This window comes from Carassius gibelio, chromosome A23 (genome assembly GCF_023724105.1).
Source record: "Carassius gibelio isolate Cgi1373 ecotype wild population from Czech Republic chromosome A23, carGib1.2-hapl.c, whole genome shotgun sequence".
Taxonomy (NCBI): domain Eukaryota; kingdom Metazoa; phylum Chordata; class Actinopteri; order Cypriniformes; family Cyprinidae; genus Carassius; species Carassius gibelio.
In genome coordinates this window covers 1820489-1838615 of record NC_068393.1, presented here as the reverse complement: position 1 = coordinate 1838615, position 18127 = coordinate 1820489, and the positions used below count along the sequence as shown (strand labels likewise).

The window sequence follows — 18127 nt, the reverse complement described above, 5'->3', positions numbered from 1 at the left end:
AACCCACACTGTCTCTCACATATCGCGCAGGTGTAAGAACTTCAGCAAATTTCGCAAGAAAAGCCACCAAGGCCTCATCTGTGACATATGGGTTATACATGTGCACTGTGATGACTCTAAAATTCGGCCTGTCCAAACTTATCACATTAAATCTTCCCACAAGGCCTACCTTGTCCATCCTTTCAAACTTCTCCAGCACTGCTTTGCACAGCTCTCCAGTATTCACAGTCACGTCGAAACACTTTTCTTGTCTGTTAGTCTGTAAACAGTACACGTCATCCACTTTCAACTTCATTTTGTCCAGAAGAACAACCCTTGCAAAAACTTCTCTTTCCATCATATCCATCGCTGGATCCTTCAATTGGAAACGCAACGTGTTTCTCAGTCCCGCTCTTGGAACCGAGGGCGCAGATGTACCCGCCATATTTTCTTCTCCAAAGATCAAAAGCCCAACACTTGATCTTAGCCAAAAGGCCGAGAAGCGATGCTGCTAAGACGCAGCAGGGAGGAAGCCGGACACGGCGATGCCCATCTCGGCTTTGGTAAGTTTTGGGAGACCTAAAAACGCTGGGGGATGGTACCCTGATAGCACACATACATCTAGGAGACGTCTATTTGACATATGAATTTACATCTGCAAGATGTAGTTTTAAGGCTGTTTGCTCATCTGCAATACGTCTATTGGACGTCTCCTTTTAGCAGTGTTTGGAAGGTTACTTTGGAAATGTAATAGGTTACAGATTACAAGTTACCCTGTTTAAAATGTTATAGTAGTATAACTTTTTCAATTACTTTATTAAAGTAATGTAACTAATTACTTTTGAGTACTTTTAGATTACTTTTCTAAATTTGTGAAAATTAAATAATAATTAAATAAAAACATATACATCAACTCAAATACAGTTATCTAATAAGCATGTTTCATTCCTGTATAATAAACTCCTGAAACATTGGTGTTTTTTTTAAACTGCTGTCTCTTTGTATATGATATGATAGGTAAAATGCATGACGTGACACAGAGCAGTTCTAGAAATGATGTTTATGTGCTCATGTACTCCTATATTGAGGCGGCAGAGGCTGACAACACTGCAAGCTTCAGTAGGCCTATTTGTATTAAATGAAACTGCATGTTTTTGCCATTAATTTACAGGAAGGGCGGACTGGGAAAAAAAAAATTCTGTTAAAATTCTGGAAGTTATTAGGGCGTATGTCTCAGAACAGTCAGTGCAATTTGGGAAAGAAATCAGTGAAATCTGTATGTGGATGTGTGTAAATATTCAAATGTAATTGCCTTTGTAATCGTTAAAAATTTCATAAGTAACTTTAATTTAATTACTAATTTTTTCTTCGTAACTGTAACTAATTACAGTTACATTCATTTTGTAATTAAATTACGTAATGCTGTTACATGTAACTAGTTACTCCCCAACACTGCCTTTTAGATGTCAGATAGATGTCAATTAGATGTCTTTTAGATGTTTATGATTTAGAAGGTATATAAAACTGACATCTGAAAGGCGTATGTCAGACGTTTGTAGATGGCAGATGCTTTCCAGATCAACAGTTCTTTAACAGACATCTTGCAGACGTAAGTGTGCTATCTGGGTAGGACCCTCCCCTGTCTACAACGTCACCGGGCCTCGTCCCGATCGGCCTGACGGAAAGTACGGCATCGCTCGTAACTCCCAAACGGTTGGTCGCAGAGCCACGTGCCTTATGTCACCGGAATCCTTGGCTCGAGCCGAACGAGACGCAGGTCTCAGATTGGCCCGTCGCTCTACGAAATTTTCGGGTATTTTGGATTTTGTCGAAAACCTTCTTTTGCAACCTGGCGCCAGGTATTTGGCCCAGTCCCACCCAAATCAGCCCAGAAAGCTTCTCTGGAGTCTGAGTGTCAATAATCATCCAAAAATAGAGGAAATTTCCATTCACCTTGGCGAGGGGACCTCAAAACGTGCTAAGGTGGCGTGTCCGAGGTGGCTCGAATGGCTATAACTCCAGGAAGGAGTGAGATCCCTTCACCCAAATCGGCACACCTGTGCAGGGGCTCAGTCCGAGGCCAGGTGAAAAAGGGCGCGGCGACAGGCCACTAGGTGTCGCTGTAAGCGACAACAAAATTAATACGAATCGAAAAAAAGGACAACCAAACAACATGGAGACAGTTACAGCTAGGCTGCAGTCAGTCCAATCTACTTTCAAAGTAAGGTCTGCGCTATGTTCGAACTAAACTACCCACCAGGGTCCGATTTTTCAAGAGCGCAAGTGACTTTGTTTCACAGGCGCACAACACATATCTCGCATGTGACAGAACTCCCCATTCTGAAAGGAAAATAAATAAAAAACTGTAAAAACCTCTTCTGCTTTGTTTCACCAACAATTTCAGGGGAGAGCGCGAACGCAGTCCCCCACTACCATAAATTATGCAGTCGAGATTCCCGCATTTGGGGAATTCGCAGGGGTCAGCATGGCCGGAGTGCAATGGACAAGCCTCGCCCTGGGTGAACCGCCTTCTTGATCATGGTGTCTCCCCTGCCAGGTAAGTATGAAGGCCCAGGCGGTCAGCCAGAGGTCTGATTTGCATCTCTACCATCCTCACCAACGGTTAGCCCTCCGCCCTCCCTCCAGGAAAGGAAGGACGGGTGCCTTCCGTTACTGGCCTGGAAACTGCCAAGCTCATGGGCCGGTGCTTCCCAACGCCAGTTTTAGATGACTCTCTTTAAACAAACACACCTGATTCGATGCGTCACCTCGTCTGTGAAAGACTTCAAGACCTCAGGTGGGTGCATCGTTAGTGGAAGAGTCCAAGACCCCAGGTGGACACATCAGGAAAAAAGTTTGCAATAAACCACAGCATCTGCAATGGCAGCTCTCATTCCTTGTTCTGCTATTCGACACAATAAATGGCAATCCAAAAAAAGGGAAAGCACACCGTTCCTGGAGACACTGCAATACCAGGCCGATGCATGGAGCGGACGGAGCAAGCCCCGGCTCCAGCTCCGTGATCTAAAAATCCATTTAATATGTAGTCCCCGGATGGGGGACGTATCAGATATTAAACTGATAAGAACAGATTTTTTTTCTTTTGAAAAATTTTATTGTCACAATACATTTTGGTTACATGCACACATTTGTTTTGTTAAAACACATTATACAATGGTTGTTGTTGTTGTTTTTGTTGTTGTTGTTTAATGCACAGGATAATTTTTAAATTAATTAATACACAAATAAAAACATTTTGTATTGAGTGTGTTTTTTGTTGTTGTTTGTGTGTCTGTAGTGCTAGAGAAAATAAAAAATAAAAAACAGTGTTATTAAAATCAAAAGACAGGTTTAAAAACGTTCTCTTCTGTTGTGCAAAAACGGGTATGTCCTTTAAAGAAAAAAGATTAAACCATCAGCTCAGTTCCTCAAAACCAGTCCCAGAGGCCTGACCCTTCTGGGCCCAGAGGAGATCCTCTTAAACCGAGGCACCGCTGTCCCACTTCAGGTGTTTGGGGGCATCTACGGGCAGTCAGGGCTCGTGGCTATGGGGACCTTTCCCGTGTAGCTCTGACCCTCCACATCCGAATGGCGACATGCGGTGTACTCCTGCAGCCTTGATTTGGCTAGCTGGATGGTGGCGTGCAGGGACCCCTGCATGCGCTTCCCTACCAGTAGGTTTCTGGAGGTCCATATGGCGTCTTGGATGCAGAGGATGGTAAGCCATAGCTTAGGGGGTGTTTTTGCTGGCATTTGTTTTTGGCTCACCCCTCCTCTCCCCATTGGGTAGTCTGGGACCCCCCCTACTGGTAGGTACGGGAATTGCTGGGGGCCAGCTGTCGCCCACAGGTCCCTCACAGCGCTGCACTCCCATAAGGCGTGCCTCACGGTCTCGGGGGCGCCACATCCGGACCGCGGGCAGATGGGGTTCTTTGACATGCCTCGGGAGTGCATCACGGCCCTGACCGGGAGGATCTCATGGGCAACCATCCAAGCCAGGTCTCGGTGTCGGTTGTGAAGAGCTGAGTGGGACACATTCCGCCAAACGTTTTGGGCTTCACCTAGAGTGAGCCCGCGTACTGGACACACTTGTTCCCGTTCCTGCACAAGAGAGAGTATAGAGCGATGATTGGTTAAAACAGTCACACTTTCTTTTTCCAAATTAAATTTCTTTAAAAAGTTCTTTATGTGTGTGTATGCTGGGGGTTGGTCAAAGGCAACTGGCATTGTCAAGTCTGTCTGTACAATATTTTGGGTTCTTAAGTAGGACCCCATCCAAAACCGGGTCATGGCTCCTGTTTTGTCTTGTTTGGATGGGGTTCGGGCATATTTTATATGTAGTGCAGTATAAAAAGCTCCTAAAAACAAGTAGGGGTCTGGCACTCCTTTTCCTCCATTTTGGGGTGCTTTCTTCATGGTTGCTCTTTTGAGTCGCTCCCACTTAGACCCCCATAAAAAATAAAACATTGCACGTTCCAGAGATACAAGAAAGAGTCTGGGGGGAAAGAAAACAGAACACAGCAATAAAAACAGGGGTAAAATCACAGCTTTTATGATTAAAACCTTTCCTTCAAATGTCAAACGTCTCAGTCCCCAGAAACCTAGTTTTTTCCGCACTTTAACCATCACGTCATGCCAATTTCCACTCCCTCCCCCGTCTCTGTCAAACTTAATACCCAGTATTTTTAACTCTGTCCTTTTAAAAGTAGTGTCCAGTCCAGCGAGCTCACTAGGTTTCCAGGGACCGTAAAACTGTGCTTGTGTTTTATCTCGGTTCAGTCTGGCTCCCGATGCTTTCCCAAACCAGTCTGTCAGGTCCATAGTCCTCTGTGTTGATAAAACGTCAGTACATAAAAGGTTGACATCATCCATATATAAAACAGTCTTTGCAGTCAGTCCTCCAGTCCCGGGTATAGTCAGTCCACTGATCCATGTATCCCTTCTCAATACCTGCGCTAGGGGTTCGATGCAAGCCACATACAGGAGAGGAGATAACGGACAGCCCTGACGGACGCCGCTGCATATATTTATCGCTTTTGAGAGATTCCCGTTAACTAGGATTTTGCTGGTTATGTCTTTATACAGCAATCCCACCCAAGCTAAGAACCTCCTGGGAAACCCCATTTTTTCCAAAACTTGAAACAAGTAGTGGTGCGAGACTCGGTCGAATGCTTTTTCAAAGTCTAAATTTAAAACTATCAGCCGAATATTTCTGTCTCTCGCATAACAGATGGCGTCTCTTATCAGTACGAGGCTGTCTGTGATCTTTCTCCCAGGGACGGCGCAGGCTTGATCCGGGTGGATCAGATCTGCTAAAACTGTTGACATTCGTGTTGTTAAAAGTTTACTAAAAAGTTTACAATCAAAGTTTAAAAGGGTTATAGGACGCCAGTTTTTTAAATCTGTCTTGTCATCTTTTTTGTGTAGTAGGGTCATTATTCCTATCCTAAAACTGTCAGGGAGCTGGTCGATCTTGTCAAAGTCATTAAAAACAGCCAGTAAGTCTTGTCTTAAAATGTCCCAAAAGGTCAAATAAAATTCAAGAGGGAGTCCATCAACTCCAGGAGTTTTCCCTTTTTTGAATTTTTGAATACTTTTGTCTATCTCAGAAATGTTAAAATCCTTTGTCAGACTGGTATTTCCATTTATTGTTTTCTCTATGCTTGTTAAAATTTCGCTCAAAATGCTGTTGTCACTTGCCTTTTCTTCATAGAGTTCTTCATAAAAGCTTTCTATTACTGATAAAATATCATTTGTGTCTGTCATTGTTTCTCCTTCTTTATTTCTTAATTTAAATATTGCTCTACCTCCATCAATAACTTTCTTAAAAAAGTATCTGCTGCATTTCTCGCCTTCCTCTATTTCCCTTTCTTTACTCCTGAAGAGAACACCTCTACTTTTAACCTCCGCTAATTCTGACATGTCTTTCTTAACTTCCTTAATTTCTTCGTTAAAATCAAAACCCTGGCTAAGAAGATAAAAGTAACGTTGTAGCCTCTTTTGCAGTCCCACCATTCGTCTTTTTTCTTTTAATTTTTTCTTTTTCCCTGCCCATCTAAAAAAAGTCTTGGTCTTTGCCTTTACCATCTCCCACCACTGTGCTCGTGAATCATAAAAGTCTTGTAAAGTCTGCCATTGGCTGTACTGCTCCCTGTAGTATGTTGTGATCTCTGGGTCTTCCAGCAGGGAGCAGTTCAGTTTCCATATCCCTCCACCTGTCGTCACACCTGTGGGAAAAGAAAGGGTGCAAGAAAGCATAGCGTGGTCTGAAAAGAAAACGGGCATTAGTTTAGCATCCACTGGTGTAAGGTCTCGCGTAAAGATATAGTCTATACGGGAGGCTTTAGTGCCATCACCACTAAACCAGGTGAATCCTTTTTCCCCAGGATGCATGGTTCTAAAACAGTCAGTCAATTTAAAATCCTTTATAATGTTCTGTAGTAAAATTGACGTTTTATCCATTTTAAAATCCTCTCTCTCCCCTTTTCTATCATTTTTACTTAAAATGCAATTAAAATCCCCTGCTAAAATAAATGGGGTCTTTCCTAAAAGGTGGGACTGCACGTCTTCTAAAAGGTCGTTCCTTTCATTTTTATCTGTAAAAGCATACATATTTAAAATATTAAAATCATGTCCTAAGAAGGACAGATTTATTAAAAGAGCTCTCCCATCTCTCACCACTGTGCTACCCTTCACCAAGAGCTGAGGATTTTTTATTAAAATGGCTACTCCATCGGCTCTGTTAAAATTTGATCCACTCCACACAGATACATGGGGCCATTGTTCTTCCCATCTCCTATAATTGGACATAAAAGGTAAAGCACATTCTTGTAAAAGCAGGATATCGCTATTTTGGGTTTGTAAAAAGGATAAAACCATTTGAGCTCTCAACTGTGACCTCACACTTCTTACATTTAAGGTGGAGAGTGTGAGTGTCATGATAAAAACAGTTAAAAATGATAAATACAACATTTTAGAAGACATAAATAACTAAAATTTCAATTAAAAAGGATATCTGTATCTTGTGAAACCAGCTCTTCTTCTTTTCCCCTATTTGGGGAATCCGGAGATTGAAGCTGTTTCCCCCTTGAGCTAGCCCTAGGGGTTGATGTTTGGAGTTCTATTGACAAGAAAGATATTTCGTTTGGGGAACCGAGTGGGAAAAGCCGGTTCAGATCCCCTGATGAGAAGGAATCTGATCGCAATCCCACTCTATCTCTTTTCTCATTCTTCTCCTCAATGGGAGATCGGGCAATCCTTTTTTTCCCTCTCAATATAACTCCTGGAAGATCATTACTTACCTCTATCTCTTGTTTCTCCTCCACTACCTTTTCCTGTTCTTGTTCACTATCCTCCTCCTTGCTCTGTTCATTTGATTCCTTTTCTTTCTCTATTAGGGATTGGTGGAGTTCCATCTCCTCATTTCCGTCTGCTCCAATAGTGTGGTTTGGCGGGAAATTTGAAGTTTGCTCCGCCCCCCCTCTCTCCTTACCTCTGTTATCAATTTTCTCTCCACCAACCCCAGGGTTTGGCGGGAGATTTGAATTTAGCTCCACCTCCTCATTGGCCTGTTGTACTCGCTCCTCAACCACCATTTTGTCTGATTTTACTTTGTTGGCAAACGATTTGGGGCAATCTCTGTAGAGATGAGACAAGTCTCCACAAAGATTACACTTTCTGCCATTTGGACATTCTTCAAAGGAATGTCCAATTTCTCTACACTTGTTACAAAAGAGTTTCTGGCATGCTTCAACAAGATGCCCAAACTCCCCACATCGCCGGCAGAGTTTGGGCATTCCCTGGTAGTGGATGTAGCCCCTGTTTTCTCCCAGAACTATCATTTGTGGTAAATGCCTCAGACCTTGGAAGCCCTGTGGGTCTTCCCATTGCTTAATGGGGACCCTCCAGGAACAATTCCAAATACCGTCTTCATCATAAACCTTCATAGCCTGGCCCCTTACAGTGCAAAATCTACCCAGCCATGTGCAAATGTCTTCTCCATTCACAGTCTCATTGAACATTCTAACGATAACCATTTTTTGTGTGTTATCAGTTAGTTTCTCAACTTTAAACATGGAAAACTGGGTCTTGTGTGTGTCAAAGCGCTGCCAGAACTCATTTAACAGTGCTGCATTTTTAAAACTCACATCGAAGCCTTTGTTAAAAGGCAGGGTTAGAATGCAATTTAAATCAGCAGGATTAAAACCTAGAAGTTTTTGCATAAGTTTCCTCGAAAAATCCAACCTTGACATTTCCATTAACTTTCCATCTTTTTCTAAAAAAAGGAACCTAGTGCTGTGGTGCCTCCGCATGCCGGCACGAGCAGCCGACATGTTGGAGGCACCGACAGCTAAAAGGAATCAAACAAACTAAAAAATTACCACAGCAATAAAAACAACGTAAAACAGGAAATAACTTACCTTAAGACCAGTTTCTCAATAAAAAAAAACTCCTCCTAAAAAACAAGCACAACACAATATGAAAGACAATAAATAGTAAAAAAGTATGCCAGATACAATACAATATACCTCTCGGGAGGTGTAGGACGTGCTATGGTAGAGCACAACCTAAAAACCTCCAAGAGGCGATCGCAGTCTCTTCCTTTAAGCCAGACACTTGATCTTAGCCAAAAGGCCGAGAAGCGATGCCGCTAAGACGCAGCAGGGAGGAAGCCGGACACGGCGATGCCCATCTCGGCTTTGGTAAGTTTTGGGAGACCTAAAAACGCTGGGGGATGGTACCCTGATAGCACACATACATCTAGGAGACGTCTATTTGACATATGAATTTACATCTGCAAGATGTAGTTTTAAGGCTGTTTGCTCATCTGCAATACGTCTATTGGACGTCTCCTTTTAGCAGTGTTTGGAAGGTTACTTTGGAAATGTAATAGGTTACAGATTACAAGTTACCCTGTTTAAAATGTTATAGTAGTATAACTTTTTCAATTACTTTATTAAAGTAATGTAACTAATTACTTTTGAGTACTTTTAGATTACTTTTCTAAATTTGTGAAAATTAAATAATAATAAATAAAAACATATACATCAACTCAAATACAGTTATCTAATAAGCATGTGTCATTCCTGTATAATAAACTCCTGAAACATTGGTGTTTTTTTAAACTGCTGTCTCTTTGTATATGATATGATAGGTAAAATGCATGACGTGACACAGAGCAGTTCTAGAAATGATGTTTATGTGCTCATGTACTCCTATATTGAGGCGGCAGAGGCTGACAACACTGCAAGCTTCAGTAGGCCTATTTGTATTAAATGAAACTGCATGTTTTTGCCATTAATTTACAGGAAGGGCGGACTGGGAAAAACAAAAAATTCTGTTAAAATTCTGGAAATTATTAGGGCGTATGTCTCAGAACAGTCAGTGCAATTTGGGAAAGAAATCAGTGAAATCTGTATGTGGATGTGTGTAAATATTCAAATGTAATTGCCTTTGTAATCGTTAAAAATTTCATAAGTAACTTTAATTTAATTACTAATTTTTTCTTCGTAACTGTAACTAATTACAGTTACATTCATTTTGTAATTAAATTACGTAATGCTGTTACATGTAACTAGTTACTCCCCAACACTGCCTTTTAGATGTCAGATAGATGTCAATTAGATGTCTTTTAGATGTTTATGATTTAGAAGGTATATAAAACTGACATCTGAAAGGCGTATGTCAGACGTTTGTAGATGGCAGATGCTTTCCAGATCAACAGTTCTTTAACAGACATCTTGCAGACGTAAGTGTGCTATCTGGGTAGTACCCTCCCCTGTCTACAACGTCACCGGGCCTCGTGCCGATCGGCCTGACGGAAACTACGGCATGGCTCGTAACTCCCAAACGGTTGGTCGCAGAGCCACGTGCCTTATGTCACCGGAATCCTTGGCTCGAGCCGAACGAGACGCAGGTCTCAGATTGGCCCGTCGCTCTGACGGAATTTTCGGGTATTTTGGATTTTGTCGAAAACCTTCTTTTGCAACCTGGCGCCAGGTATTTGGCCCAGTCCCACCCAAATCAGCACAGAAAGCTTCTCTGGAGTCTGACTGTCAATAATCATCCAAAAAAACAGGAAATTTCCATTGACCTTGGCGAGGGGACCTCAAAGCGTGCTAAGGTGGCGTGTCCGAGGTGGCTCGAATGGCTATAACTCCAGGAAGGAGTGAGATCCCTTCACCCAAATCGGCACACCTGTGCAGGGGCTCAGTCCGAGGCCAGGTGAAAAAGGGCGCGGCGACAGGCCACTAGGTGTCGCTGTAAGCGACAACAAAATTAATACGAATCGAAAAAAAGGACAACCAAACAACATGGAGACAGTTACAGCTAGGCTGCAGTCAGTCCAATCTACTTTCAAAGTAAGGTCTGCGCTATGTTCGAACTAAACTACCCACCAGGGTCCGATTTTTCAAGAGCGCAAGTGACTTTGTTTCACAGGCGCACAACACATATCTCGCATGTGACAGAACTCCCCATTCTGAAAGGAAAATAAATAAAAAACTGTAAAAACCTCTTCTGCTTTGTTTCACCAACAATTTCAGGGGAGAGCGCGAACGCAGTCCCCCACTACCATAAATTATGCAGTCGAGATTCCCGCATTTGGGGAATTCGCAGGGGTCAGCATGGCCGGAGTGCAATGGACAAGCCTCGCCCTGGGTGAACCGCCTTCTTGATCATGGTGTCTCCCCTGCCAGGTAAGTATGAAGGCCCAGGCGGTCAGCCAGAGGTCTGATTTGCATCTCTACCATCCTCACCAACGGTTAGCCCTCCGCCCCCCCTCCAGGAAAGGAAGGACGGGTGCCTTCCGTTACTGGCCTGGAAACTGCCAAGCTCATGGGCCGGTGCTTCCCAACGCCAGTTTTAGATGACTCTCTTTAAACAAACACACCTGATTCGATGCGTCACCTCGTCTGTGAAAGACTTCAAGACCTCAGGTGGGTGCATCGTTAGTGGAAGAGTCCAAGACCCCAGGTGGACACATCAGGAAAAAAGTTTGCAATAAACCACAGCATCTGCAATGGCAGCTCTCATTCCTTGTTCTGCTATTCGACACAATAAATGGCAATCCAAAAAAAGGGAAAGCACACCGTTCCTGGAGACACTGCAATACCAGGCCGATGCATGGAGCGGACGGAGCAAGCCCCGGCTCCAGCTCCGTGATCTAAAAATCCATTTAATATGTAGTCCCCGGATGGGGGACGTATCAGATATTAAACTGATAAGAACAGATACTACACTTGATCTTAGCCAAAAGGCCGAGAAGCGATGCCGCTAAGACGCAGCAGGGAGGAAGCCGGACACGGCGATGCCCATCTCGGCTTTGGTAAGTTTTGGGAGACCTAAAAACGCTGGGGGATGGTACCCTGATAGCACACATACATCTAGGAGACGTCTATTTGACATATGAATTTACATCTGCAAGATGTAGTTTTAAGGCTGTTTGCTCATCTGCAATACGTCTATTGGACGTCTCCTTTTAGCAGTGTTTGGAAGGTTACTTTGGAAATGTAATAGGTTACAGATTACAAGTTACCCTGTTTAAAATGTTATAGTAGTATAACTTTTTCAATTACTTTATTAAAGTAATGTAACTAATTACTTTTGAGTACTTTTAGATTACTTTTCTAAATTTGTGAAAATTAAATAATAATAAATAAAAACATATACATCAACTCAAATACAGTTATCTAATAAGCATGTGTCATTCCTGTATAATAAACTCCTGAAACATTGGTGTTTTTTTAAACTGCTGTCTCTTTGTATATGATATGATAGGTAAAATGCATGACGTGACACAGAGCAGTTCTAGAAATGATGTTTATGTGCTCATGTACTCCTATATTGAGGCGGCAGAGGCTGACAACACTGCAAGCTTCAGTAGGCCTATTTGTATTAAATGAAACTGCATGTTTTTGCCATTAATTTACAGGAAGGGCGGACTGGGAAAAACAAAAAATTCTGTTAAAATTCTGGAAATTATTAGGGCGTATGTCTCAGAACAGTCAGTGCAATTTGGGAAAGAAATCAGTGAAATCTGTATGTGGATGTGTGTAAATATTCAAATGTAATTGCCTTTGTAATCGTTAAAAATTTCATAAGTAACTTTAATTTAATTACTAATTTTTTCTTCGTAACTGTAACTAATTACAGTTACATTCATTTTGTAATTAAATTACGTAATGCTGTTACATGTAACTAGTTACTCCCCAACACTGCCTTTTAGATGTCAGATAGATGTCAATTAGATGTCTTTTAGATGTTTATGATTTAGAAGGTATATAAAACTGACATCTGAAAGGCGTATGTCAGACGTTTGTAGATGGCAGATGCTTTCCAGATCAACAGTTCTTTAACAGACATCTTGCAGACGTAAGTGTGCTATCTGGGTAGTACCCTCCCCTGTCTACAACGTCACCGGGCCTCGTGCCGATCGGCCTGACGGAAACTACGGCATGGCTCGTAACTCCCAAACGGTTGGTCGCAGAGCCACGTGCCTTATGTCACCGGAATCCTTGGCTCGAGCCGAACGAGACGCAGGTCTCAGATTGGCCCGTCGCTCTGACGAAATTTTCGGGTATTTTGGATTTTGTCGAAAACCTTCTTTTGCAACCTGGCGCCAGGTATTTGGCCCAGTCCCACCCAAATCAGCACAGAAAGCTTCTCTGGAGTCTGACTGTCAATAATCATCCAAAAAAACAGGAAATTTCCATTGACCTTGGCGAGGGGACCTCAAAGCGTGCTAAGGTGGCGTGTCCGAGGTGGCTCGAATGGCTATAACTCCAGGAAGGAGTGAGATCCCTTCACCCAAATCGGCACACCTGTGCAGGGGCTCAGTCCGAGGCCAGGTGAAAAAGGGCGCGGCGACAGGCCACTAGGTGTCGCTGTAAGCGACAACAAAATTAATACGAATCGAAAAAAAGGACAACCAAACAACATGGAGACAGTTACAGCTAGGCTGCAGTCAGTCCAATCTACTTTCAAAGTAAGGTCTGCGCTATGTTCGAACTAAACTACCCACCAGGGTCCGATTTTTCAAGAGCGCAAGTGACTTTGTTTCACAGGCGCACAACACATATCTCGCATGTGACAGAACTCCCCATTCTGAAAGGAAAATAAATAAAAAACTGTAAAAACCTCTTCTGCTTTGTTTCACCAACAATTTCAGGGGAGAGCGCGAACGCAGTCCCCCACTACCATAAATTATGCAGTCGAGATTCCCGCATTTGGGGAATTCGCAGGGGTCAGCATGGCCGGAGTGCAATGGACAAGCCTCGCCCTGGGTGAACCGCCTTCTTGATCATGGTGTCTCCCCTGCCAGGTAAGTATGAAGGCCCAGGCGGTCAGCCAGAGGTCTGATTTGCATCTCTACCATCCTCACCAACGGTTAGCCCTCCGCCCCCCCTCCAGGAAAGGAAGGACGGGTGCCTTCCGTTACTGGCCTGGAAACTGCCAAGCTCATGGGCCGGTGCTTCCCAACGCCAGTTTTAGATGACTCTCTTTAAACAAACACACCTGATTCGATGCGTCACCTCGTCTGTGAAAGACTTCAAGACCTCAGGTGGGTGCATCGTTAGTGGAAGAGTCCAAGACCCCAGGTGGACACATCAGGAAAAAAGTTTGCAATAAACCACAGCATCTGCAATGGCAGCTCTCATTCCTTGTTCTGCTATTCGACACAATAAATGGCAATCCAAAAAAAGGGAAAGCACACCGTTCCTGGAGACACTGCAATACCAGGCCGATGCATGGAGCGGACGGAGCAAGCCCCGGCTCCAGCTCCGTGATCTAAAAATCCATTTAATATGTAGTCCCCGGATGGGGGACGTATCAGATATTAAACTGATAAGAACAGATACTACACTTGATCTTAGCCAAAAGGCCGAGAAGCGATGCCGCTAAGACGCAGCAGGGAGGAAGCCGGACACGGCGATGCCCATCTCGGCTTTGGTAAGTTTTGGGAGACCTAAAAACGCTGGGGGATGGTACCCTGATAGCACACATACATCTAGGAGACGTCTATTTGACATATGAATTTACATCTGCAAGATGTAGTTTTAAGGCTGTTTGCTCATCTGCAATACGTCTATTGGACGTCTCCTTTTAGCAGTGTTTGGAAGGTTACTTTGGAAATGTAATAGGTTACAGATTACAAGTTACCCTGTTTAAAATGTTATAGTAGTATAACTTTTTCAATTACTTTATTAAAGTAATGTAACTAATTACTTTTGAGTACTTTTAGATTACTTTTCTAAATTTGTGAAAATTAAATAATAATAAATAAAAACATATACATCAACTCAAATACAGTTATCTAATAAGCATGTGTCATTCCTGTATAATAAACTCCTGAAACATTGGTGTTTTTTTAAACTGCTGTCTCTTTGTATATGATATGATAGGTAAAATGCATGACGTGACACAGAGCAGTTCTAGAAATGATGTTTATGTGCTCATGTACTCCTATATTGAGGCGGCAGAGGCTGACAACACTGCAAGCTTCAGTAGGCCTATTTGTATTAAATGAAACTGCATGTTTTTGCCATTAATTTACAGGAAGGGCGGACTGGGAAAAACAAAAAATTCTGTTAAAATTCTGGAAATTATTAGGGCGTATGTCTCAGAACAGTCAGTGCAATTTGGGAAAGAAATCAGTGAAATCTGTATGTGGATGTGTGTAAATATTCAAATGTAATTGCCTTTGTAATCGTTAAAAATTTCATAAGTAACTTTAATTTAATTACTAATTTTTTCTTCGTAACTGTAACTAATTACAGTTACATTCATTTTGTAATTAAATTACGTAATGCTGTTACATGTAACTAGTTACTCCCCAACACTGCCTTTTAGATGTCAGATAGATGTCAATTAGATGTCTTTTAGATGTTTATGATTTAGAAGGTATATAAAACTGACATCTGAAAGGCGTATGTCAGACGTTTGTAGATGGCAGATGCTTTCCAGATCAACAGTTCTTTAACAGACATCTTGCAGACGTAAGTGTGCTATCTGGGTAGTACCCTCCCCTGTCTACAACGTCACCGGGCCTCGTGCCGATCGGCCTGACGGAAACTACGGCATGGCTCGTAACTCCCAAACGGTTGGTCGCAGAGCCACGTGCCTTATGTCACCGGAATCCTTGGCTCGAGCCGAACGAGACGCAGGTCTCAGATTGGCCCGTCGCTCTGACGAAATTTTCGGGTATTTTGGATTTTGTCGAAAACCTTCTTTTGCAACCTGGCGCCAGGTATTTGGCCCAGTCCCACCCAAATCAGCACAGAAAGCTTCTCTGGAGTCTGACTGTCAATAATCATCCAAAAAAACAGGAAATTTCCACTGACCTTGGCGAGGGGACCTCAAAGCGTGCTAAGGTGGCGTGTCCGAGGTGGCTCGAATGGCTATAACTCCAGGAAGGAGTGAGATCCCTTCACCCAAATCGGCACACCTGTGCAGGGGCTCAGTCCGAGGCCAGGTGAAAAAGGGCGCGGCGACAGGCCACTAGGTGTCGCTGTAAGCGACAACAAAATTAATACGAATCGAAAAAAAGGACAACCAAACAACATGGAGACAGTTACAGCTAGGCTGCAGTCAGTCCAATCTACTTTCAAAGTAAGGTCTGCGCTATGTTCGAACTAAACTACCCACCAGGGTCCGATTTTTCAAGAGCGCAAGTGACTTTGTTTCACAGGCGCACAACACATATCTCGCATGTGACAGAACTCCCCATTCTGAAAGGAAAATAAATAAAAAACTGTAAAAACCTCTTCTGCTTTGTTTCACCAACAATTTCAGGGGAGAGCGCGAACACAGTCCCCCACTACCATAAATTATGCAGTCGAGATTCCCGCATTTGGGGAATTCGCAGGGGTCAGCATGGCCGGAGTGCAATGGACAAGCCTCGCCCTGGGTGAACCGCCTTCTTGATCATGGTGTCTCCCCTGCCAGGTAAGTATGAATGCCCAGGCGGTCAGCCAGAGGTCTGATTTGCATCTCTACCATCCTCACCAACGGTTAGCCCTCCGCCCCCCCTCCAGGAAAGGAAGGACGGGTGCCTTCCGTTACTGGCCTGGAAACTGCCAAGCTCATGGGCCGGTGCTTCCCAACGCCAGTTTTAGATGACTCTCTTTAAACAAACACACCTGATTCGATGCGTCACCTCGTCTGTGAAAGACTTCAAGACCTCAGGTGGGTGCATCGTTAGTGGAAGAGTCCAAGACCCCAGGTGGACACATCAGGAAAAAAGTTTGCAATAAACCACAGCATCTGCAATGGCAGCTCTCATTCCTTGTTCTGCTATTCGACACAATAAATGGCAATCCAAAAAAAGGGAAAGCACACCGTTCCTGGAGACACTGCAATACCAGGCCGATGCATGGAGCGGACGGAGCAAGCCCCGGCTCCAGCTCCGTGATCTAAAAATCCATTTAATATGTAGTCCCCGGATGGGGGACGTATCAGATATTAAACTGATAAGAACAGATACTACACTTGATCTTAGCCAAAAGGCCGAGAAGCGATGCCGCTAAGACGCAGCAGGGAGGAAGCCGGACACGGCGATGCCCATCTCGGCTTTGGTAAGTTTTGGGAGACCTAAAAACGCTGGGGGATGGTACCCTGATAGCACACATACATCTAGGAGACGTCTATTTGACATATGAATTTACATCTGCAAGATGTAGTTTTAAGGCTGTTTGCTCATCTGCAATACGTCTATTGGACGTCTCCTTTTAGCAGTGTTTGGAAGGTTACTTTGGAAATGTAATAGGTTACAGATTACAAGTTACCCTGTTTAAAATGTTATAGTAGTATAACTTTTTCAATTACTTTATTAAAGTAATGTAACTAATTACTTTTGAGTACTTTTAGATTACTTTTCTAAATTTGTGAAAATTAAATAATAATAAATAAAAACATATACATCAACTCAAATACAGTTATCTAATAAGCATGTGTCATTCCTGTATAATAAACTCCTGAAACATTGGTGTTTTTTTAAACTGCTGTCTCTTTGTATATGATATGATAGGTAAAATGCATGACGTGACACAGAGCAGTTCTAGAAATGATGTTTATGTGCTCATGTACTCCTATATTGAGGCGGCAGAGGCTGACAACACTGCAAGCTTCAGTAGGCCTATTTGTATTAAATGAAACTGCATGTTTTTGCCATTAATTTACAGGAAGGGCGGACTGGGAAAAACAAAAAATTCTGTTAAAATTCTGGAAATTATTAGGGCGTATGTCTCAGAACAGTCAGTGCAATTTGGGAAAGAAATCAGTGAAATCTGTATGTGGATGTGTGTAAATATTCAAATGTAATTGCCTTTGTAATCGTTAAAAATTTCATAAGTAACTTTAATTTAATTACTAATTTTTTCTTCGTAACTGTAACTAATTACAGTTACATTCATTTTGTAATTAAATTACGTAATGCTGTTACATGTAACTAGTTACTCCCCAACACTGCCTTTTAGATGTCAGATAGATGTCAATTAGATGTCTTTTAGATGTTTATGATTTAGAAGGTATATAAAACTGACATCTGAAAGGCGTATGTCAGACGTTTGTAGATGGCAGATGCTTTCCAGATCAACAGTTCTTTAACAGACATCTTGCAGACGTAAGTGTGCTATCTGGGTAGTACCCTCCCCTGTCTACAACGTCACCGGGCCTCGTGCCGATCGGCCTGACGGAAACTACGGCATGGCTCGTAACTCCCAAACGGTTGGTCGCAGAGCCACGTGCCTTATGTCACCGGAATCCTTGGCTCGAGCCGAACGAGACGCAGGTCTCAGATTGGCCCGTCGCTCTGACGGAATTTTCGGGTATTTTGGATTTTGTCGAAAACCTTCTTTTGCAACCTGGCGCCAGGTATTTGGCCCAGTCCCACCCAAATCAGCACAGAAAGCTTCTCTGGAGTCTGACTGTCAATAATCATCCAAAAAAACAGGAAATTTCCATTGACCTTGGCGAGGGGACCTCAAAGCGTGCTAAGGTGGCGTGTCCGAGGTGGCTCGAATGGCTATAACTCCAGGAAGGAGTGAGATCCCTTCACCCAAATCGGCACACCTGTGCAGGGGCTCAGTCCGAGGCCAGGTGAAAAAGGGCGCGGCGACAGGCCACTAGGTGTCGCTGTAAGCGACAACAA

The 18127-nt window shown here is 43.1% G+C and overlaps 1 protein-coding gene, 7 non-coding genes and 1 pseudogene across 22 annotated transcripts in view; all 9 read right to left on the bottom strand.

Annotated features, from left to right (window-relative positions):
- LOC127944814 (uncharacterized) overlaps positions 1-18127 on the bottom strand; it is an 81770-nt gene that overhangs the window by 28703 nt on the left and 34940 nt on the right. The gene's annotated exons all lie outside the window — the stretch shown is intronic.
- LOC127945339 (U1 spliceosomal RNA) lies at positions 2381-2544 on the bottom strand. The gene has a single exon (XR_008150675.1). It is a non-coding gene; the product is annotated as a U1 spliceosomal RNA (small nuclear RNA).
- LOC127945574 (uncharacterized) lies at positions 2919-3094 on the bottom strand (annotated as a pseudogene).
- LOC127945338 (U1 spliceosomal RNA) lies at positions 10521-10684 on the bottom strand. Its single transcript, XR_008150674.1, has one exon. It is a non-coding gene; the product is annotated as a U1 spliceosomal RNA (small nuclear RNA).
- Positions 11059-11249, bottom strand: LOC127945422 (U2 spliceosomal RNA). Its single transcript, XR_008150755.1, has one exon. It is a non-coding gene; the product is annotated as a U2 spliceosomal RNA (small nuclear RNA).
- Positions 13145-13308, bottom strand: LOC127945337 (U1 spliceosomal RNA). The gene has a single exon (XR_008150673.1). It is a non-coding gene; the product is annotated as a U1 spliceosomal RNA (small nuclear RNA).
- Positions 13683-13873, bottom strand: LOC127945421 (U2 spliceosomal RNA). Its single transcript, XR_008150754.1, has one exon. It is a non-coding gene; the product is annotated as a U2 spliceosomal RNA (small nuclear RNA).
- On the bottom strand, positions 15769-15932 carry LOC127945383 (U1 spliceosomal RNA). Its single transcript, XR_008150718.1, has one exon. It is a non-coding gene; the product is annotated as a U1 spliceosomal RNA (small nuclear RNA).
- LOC127945420 (U2 spliceosomal RNA) lies at positions 16307-16497 on the bottom strand. Its single transcript, XR_008150753.1, has one exon. It is a non-coding gene; the product is annotated as a U2 spliceosomal RNA (small nuclear RNA).